The sequence below is a fragment of the Microtus ochrogaster genome, chromosome 8 (genome assembly GCF_000317375.1).
Source record: "Microtus ochrogaster isolate Prairie Vole_2 chromosome 8, MicOch1.0, whole genome shotgun sequence".
Classification (NCBI taxonomy): Eukaryota; Metazoa; Chordata; class Mammalia; order Rodentia; family Cricetidae; genus Microtus; species Microtus ochrogaster.
In genome coordinates, this window is record NC_022015.1 from 36583130 (window position 1) to 36589950 (window position 6821).

The 6821-nt window shown below is 50.2% G+C and overlaps 1 protein-coding gene across 1 annotated transcript in view; it reads left to right on the forward strand.

Moving 5' to 3' along the window:
• Shank2 (SH3 and multiple ankyrin repeat domains 2) overlaps positions 1 to 6821 on the forward strand; it is a 445228-nt gene that overhangs the window by 28106 nt on the left and 410301 nt on the right. The window lies entirely within an intron of this gene.

Here is a 6821-nt window from a genome sequence, read left to right on the forward strand (position 1 = left end):
CATTACAGATGTGTGCTGCTGTGCTCACTGGCGTTACAGATGTGTGTGCTGCCGTGCTCACTGGTGTTACTGATGTGTTCTGCCATGCTCACTGGTGTTACAGATGTCTGCTTATGTGCACAGCTTTACATGGGTGTTGGGGATCTAAACTCAGGCCCTCAGGCTTGGGTGGCAGGAACTTTATATTTTGTCTTCTGAGTCAGCTCCCCAGCCCCTACTGTGTGGCTTTCAAGTGTCCTCTTTGTAATAACACTGTGTCACAATGTCAAAAGGTTGGGCATGCCCATGAGAAAATGAAACTTAATATTTCATTTTCTTGAAGCATTCTGGATTATCCCAAGTCATGTTCTCTACCTGTGTGTATCCCAAACACCTGCCAGTGCTTCATTAGCCCAGAGGGTCCTCCATGCTTGGGATGGTCTTTTCAGGAGTGGGAGAGAGATCCTAAAGTAGATGTGGGAGGGTGGGTCTGGCAGTGCCTCTGTTTGTGGAGAGGAGGCAGGGGGCTCAGGGCTTTGATCTTATTCAGGGCTTAGACTGCGGTTCCACGGCTGGTGCCTGCCCATTGCCTTTTTCTAGAAATAAAATGTTAGTTTGTTGATTGTGGTAAAATCCACACAACACAAACTTCCCATTGAAACAGTTTTCACTGGCTAGTTTGGTGGCTTCTCCTCTGTCATGTGGCCATTACTAGCGGCTTCCCAGAAGAAAGCTCCACTCCACTGAACACTCCGTTTCCCACGGCCAGGCTTTCTGTGTAGACTTGGGACTCGACACAGGTGGAATCAGATCTGACCAGAGTGTGATGTCTGCTCCATGCTGTAGTGTGTATCTGAGCTTCATTCTTTCTATGCAATTGGGGAGGCATAGCGTGTATTATATAGCTATGCCATGTTGGTGGGCATTTTCCTTTCTCATGGGCAGATGCCTCGCATTGGGTGCTGTGTGGTGATGGCCATCCCCGTGGATATGCAGATCTGTCCTATCATGGTTTGGAAGGATTTCATTTGACCATCATCAACAGACCAGTGGTGGTGTCTGTGCTGCGGCAGGTTGACTCACTTCTTTGTTCTGAGAAATTTGAGCCCCGAGAGCTGGACGGTTGGGTGGTACTTCAGACCCTCATGGTGGCTTCTTGTGCAGAGAGAGGGCTGGATGCAAAAGCAGGTGTGGCTGGGCTGTGTGTGGGAGACAGCAGCTGGATGTCACCAGTGAAGAGAAATGGTGGCTGGGTGTCACCACCATTCCAGTCAGAGTCCTGGGTTCTTGGCTGTCTTGCTGGGGAGAGACTGACTCACCCCGGGATTCCTTGGGGCTTAGCCTAGTGCTCAGCACTTCCTCATGTTTGCCAGGAGACCATGCTTGAGAAAACCAGCCTTTGTAGGCCTGACATGCTGGTCCGTAGGCCTGTGATTAGATGTGGGGCCTGCTGGGAGATGAAGCCTGGAGACCCTAGGATTGGTTGGAGTGTAGACAGGGAATGTGTCCCTGTCTTCTTAAGAGCTTGGCTCTGGAGAGTAGGGGCTGTTCTCCTGTCTTAATGCTGTCTGTGAAATGTGAGCTAAATCTGGCTATTCTGTCCCCTTGATGCCCAGAGCTAGACCTGGATATGGGTCTTGTCTGTTATTGGGTACCATAGAAGCCAATGACCCACTCTCAGTGAGTGCTGTTCAGCTGGATGACAGTAGCTGAGCTCAAGGACCTACCAAAGTTGACGAACCATCTTTATCCTCTCTGAGATTGCCTTGGGGAACTTGCCACCAGATGCATGTGGCAGGTTGACAGGTAACCTCAACTCATAGAATCCCAATCCCTTGATCTTGTGTGGCCCAAAGGGAGCTGCTAGCATGACTGAGTTGAGGGCTTTGTGTGGGGGAGATGGCCTGGATACTCTCGCTAGTCTCCTAGTACCGTCAGAGCCCTTGCATAGAGGCTGAAGGAAGCCTAATGAGGGAGGAAGAGCCTCACGAAGCCAAGACAGAGCCTGGAGAAGTGCAGCCATGGGATCAGGTGGGTAAAGTGCTTGCTGTGCAAGCCTGGTGACCTGAATTTGGTCCTCAGCACCTCAGAATGGTGGGAGGAGAGGACAGATCTCATCAAGCAGTTCGTGTGTATCACAGCACATGTGTCTGTATATACAGCTTACATGCACACAATGATGATCAAGATGATGATGATGATAAAGGTATGACCATGACTCAGCTGAGGCCACAGGAGCTGAGGGATGCAGAGGGATTCTTGTCTGGAGTTTGAGGAGTTGGAGGAGTGCAGTCTTGCTCACATGGATCTCGTTGGAGGTTCAGATTTGTGACACTGGCTTCCAAGAGTAAACCTCTGGTGGTCGAGGCCAAGCTTTGGTACTCTGAGGAGTGGATGTCGGAGGCTTGCACAGGGCATGGTGGGGAAGCAGGCTACTTTTCAAGCCTCTGGCTTTCATTTCACTCAGCAAGACAGGTGTGGGCATCTGGTGCCGAGGGCTCAGGTTCCCTTGACAGCACACTGGTTACTGTGGGAACGCCTGATGGCAGTTTCTTGGGTGGGCAGCAAGGACGACGGGCAGCATTGTCCTGTGATCTTTGGGCTACTGAGGCTGTGGGAAGGGTTAGCTTTTGTGAACACAGTGCATAAGGTAGGAGGTAAGTTCCCAGGGCTCCCTGTTGGGTGCTGCTAAAGGGACACTGAACACACCTTGTCCTCTGGATAGGAGGATAGAAACATGGCTCATCTCCTCCCACAAAATGTCTAGGGTGGGGCTGGGAAGATCGCTCAGTGGGTAAGAGAGCTTGTGTTGTAGGATGAGGCCCTGAATTCCAGTTCAGCACCCATAAACAAAACCCTGCATGCCTTCCTTCTCAGCAGGAGTCTGGGACAGAGAAACTCTGGTCTGGCTTTAGGACCTCACACAGCTGTCTTCCTCCAAGGGACACCTCATGCCAGTGCCTGTCCTGGACCCCCAGCGAGGCTTCTTCTCAGCAGAAATGGATTCCAGCACTGGTGGCTTGGATTCTGATTTAGAATTATGTCTCCAAAGCTCTGCACTTCTTCAGTTGGCCAGCTCGGTTCACCAGTGTTTTCTGCTTGTAGGTCTCAGTGAGTGTGTTCTGCTTGTAGGTCTTGGTGAGTGTGTTCCGCTTGTAGGTCTTGGTGAGTGTGTTCCGCTTGTAGGTCTTGGTGAGGTACTTTTGTCTCGCCCACAGATCTGAAGTTCCTTAGAGTCTAAATGAACATTCTGTCTTGAGTATTTGAGTTTCTCTCATCTACTTCACTGTACTGAAGGTAAGGGGAAATCTTAAGTTTTCTGGAACACTCTAAAATAATTTTAAATTCTCCCCCCCTTTTCCATGTGCACATATGTGTTCATGTTTTGCTTGTGTTTGGACACACATCTGTAGGTGGGGAGGCCTCTGGGGTTAAAGTAATCTTCTTTGATTATCTTTCAGTCAAGCCAGAGCTCACCAATATGGCTAGTTCCACTTGCCAGCTTGCTCTGGGGGTCCCCTGTCTCTGCTCTCTGAAGCTGGGATTACAAGGAGGGCCACCACACCTGCCTAACACTTGCACGGGTGCTGGGGATTACGAACCCCCAGTCTTCACATTTGCAAGGCATGCTGTTTAAACTAAGAGCCATTCCCCCAACTCAGATTTCAGTTTTTTTAACGTGGTCTTTTGTGCAAAAATCTGTCATCTACATCAGTCCTTCAGGTGTATTTTTGTCTGGATTAAAAAGACTTGCTGGTTAGCACTCATTGCCAAATATGAGCAGGTGTTTGGTGCATAAGAAAAAGTCACCTCTAGCCGGGCAGTGGTGACACACGCCTTTAATCCCAGCACTCGGGAGGCAGAGGCAGGCAGATCTCTGTGAGTTCGAGGCCAGCCTGGTCTACAAGAGCTAGTTCCAGGACAGGAACGAAAAGCTAAGGAGAAACCCTGTCTCGAAAATCCCGGGTGGTTCTTTTTTTTTTTTTAAATTTATTTATTTATTAAAGATTTCTGTCTCTTCCCCGCCACCGCCTCCCATTTCCCTCCCCCTCCCCCAATTAAGTCCCCCCCCTCAGCCCGAAGAGCAATCAGACTGCCCTGTGGGTAGTCCAAGGAACCCCCATCCTGGGTGGTTCTTAAGTTGGCTTCACACCTAACCTTAGGCCTGAGCCTCCATCGCAGCACTGAAGCGCATCCCCCAAGGGAAGTGGCTAGATGGCCCCCACGCAGCGTGACTGTCCATCTCCACAGCTAGGGTCAACCCTAGGGCAGGCAGCCACTCCTCTGGAACCCAGGATTTGTCTACCTCAAGATCCTTGCTCATGTGGGGCTGCCATAGCTGTACATGTCTCCTGGCCTTCAGGGGGCTGGGCCTTTCTGTCCCTCTGCCTGGGGCCCCTACCTGAGTCTATCTGCCAGGGGCTCCTCTGGCACAGGGACTGGCTTATTCTACATGGTCGTATGGCTTGGTAAGGAGCTTGTGCCTAGTATGTAGCACCTGAGAGCCTCTTGCAGAGAACCGTTCTCAGAAGTGGCCTTGGTGGTCACCACAAGTGCAAAGCTTGCCCCTCAGTTGCCTGAGTCTCTGTCTTTTCACACTGTCCTGGGGTTTGGGTGGACACATTGGACACTGGTAAGGCTTTGGGCCTCTCTATATCCAGATTCCCAGTGTGGCAGGCGGGATCTTGCTCTTGGCCCAGCTGTACTGGCTAATGGCCTGTGAAGGAGTGAACTGTGTCCCCTCATAGAGCATAAGTTGGCTTTGTTTACAGACTGGCCCTTTAAAGAGGTGACACAGTATGCAGCCAGGAGGCTGGGTTCTGACACACAGGGACTGGATTATAGGAGGTAACTGGGATATGGACCTACACAGAGGGACCACATAAGAACGGGGGGCGGGGGGTTGTGGTGGTGGTGGAGGGATGTTATCATGGAGGTGTCATTCACCTGCTGTAGTGCTGAGTATCTGCTTTCCCTATGATGGGCATGACCATGAGAGCAGTTGTGACCCACTGGAGACTCTTAGAGATCACATCACTGGTAAAACAGTCCCTAGCGGAACAGGGCAGGTTCCTGACATGCTCACTGGAGGTGCTCACCCTGACTGTATCTGTATTCCAGACTCCTGTTTCTGGAATGTGAGGTGATGGCTATGTGGCTGTGGCGCTGCATCCTTGAGAAATGTGGCCAGAGACACCAGGCTGGGAGCAGTGAACTAGGAGATGGCCTGCTGCCACTGCTGTCTGAACATGGGACATGAGCTCTTTCCAGGCCTTAATTCCTCATTGGATTGGGATTGTGTCTGGGGTCTCCTCTGTGTGGGTTGAACAAGTACCACAGCTGTACAGCTGTGTTCAGTTCCAGCCTGGAGCCTAGAATGGCTCTGTTGTCTGCAGATGTGTGCCAGGCCTGCAGATGTGTGCCGGCCTGGAGCCCTCTAGCTAGTAACCTTGTCCCTTTGACTTGGCACTGCTAGAGACTGTGGTGAGTGAGGGATTAGGGTACAAGTGCACAAAGGAGGCTGCATTGAGGACACTGGGAGAAGACACCATCTGCAGGGCAAGGATAAAAGCCTTAGGGGAGCTCTGCAGCACTTCCAGTTAGCTCTCCAGCCTTCAGGATGAGGGGCAATGCATGTAAGTGGCCACAGGCTATAGTTAGAATTGTGAGTGGGTCATCAGGGGCTCTCAGCCTGTTGCCCTAAGACTCAAGATTGTCCCAGGTCATCTGCCCCTAGAGAGATGGTTCATCAGTTAAGAGCACTGGCTGTTCTTGCAAAGGACCCAGATCGGATTCCCAGAACCCATATGACTGCTCACAGCCGTCTGTAACTCTAGTTCCAGGAGATCTGACATCCTCTTCTGGCTTCTGTATGCACTATGCACACACGGTATACAGAAATATGAACAGGCACACACTCATATACATGAAAAAAAAACCTAAAAAAAAAAGAGTTAAGGTAGTAGCTGAGATAATGCTGACACATTCTAAAGGTTTATGTTCCTGGGCTGAAATTAATTTGATCTATGCTGACGTGTGGGCAAGTGTGGTGTGGTTTATTTATTGTGGATTGACAGATTTTTTTCAAACATGCCATCTGTAGGTGTTTTATAGAAGTTTATATCTATTTTAATAAGCAATTGAACTATTTTGTTTTTTGTGGAATTTTAGTTTGTGTGTGTGTGTGTGTGTGTGTGTGTGTGTGTGTGTGTGTGTGCCTACACGCATGTGTGAGACCTGGACTTCAGCTGTGGACCTCTTGTCCACAGCATTGTTGGCACTGTCAGGGGGGAACTTTCTGTTTTTTCTGTTTTGTTGCTTTCCATGTGTTTCCACCCTCAAAAAGAAAAGCTATTTTAATTGTCCAGAGTACACCGCCTCCTCCTCAGCTTTCTGTGGGAACCGTGTCCTGCCTTCTCATCGCCCCTACCCTGTGCCTATTGGTGCCAAATACCAGCAGGTAGAATCCCTTAAATAAAGGCACAGGCTGTGTGCCTGTGGCTTGTTCTTATAAATACCACAGTGTTGGTGAAACCAAGAGGCACCGTCACCACACATCTGGAGTAAGAAGAGCCAAAGCTCTTGGCCACTGTTTTCTGCATGTACTAGAGATGAGATCTGTCCCCAGGACAGTCAGTCTGTTATCCCCATGATGCAGTCAGGTCACAGTGGACTCTGGTGGTCAGCTCTGGAGAAAGTTTTGGGCCTGGTGGATTATCCCTTGGCAAGCTTTGGTTTGTGTGAATGTGTGCTGTCATTGAGGTGACCCCTCTGTGAGCATGGGCTGTCATCGAGGTGACCCCTCTGTGTGAGCATGTGCTGTCATTGAGGTGACCCCTCTG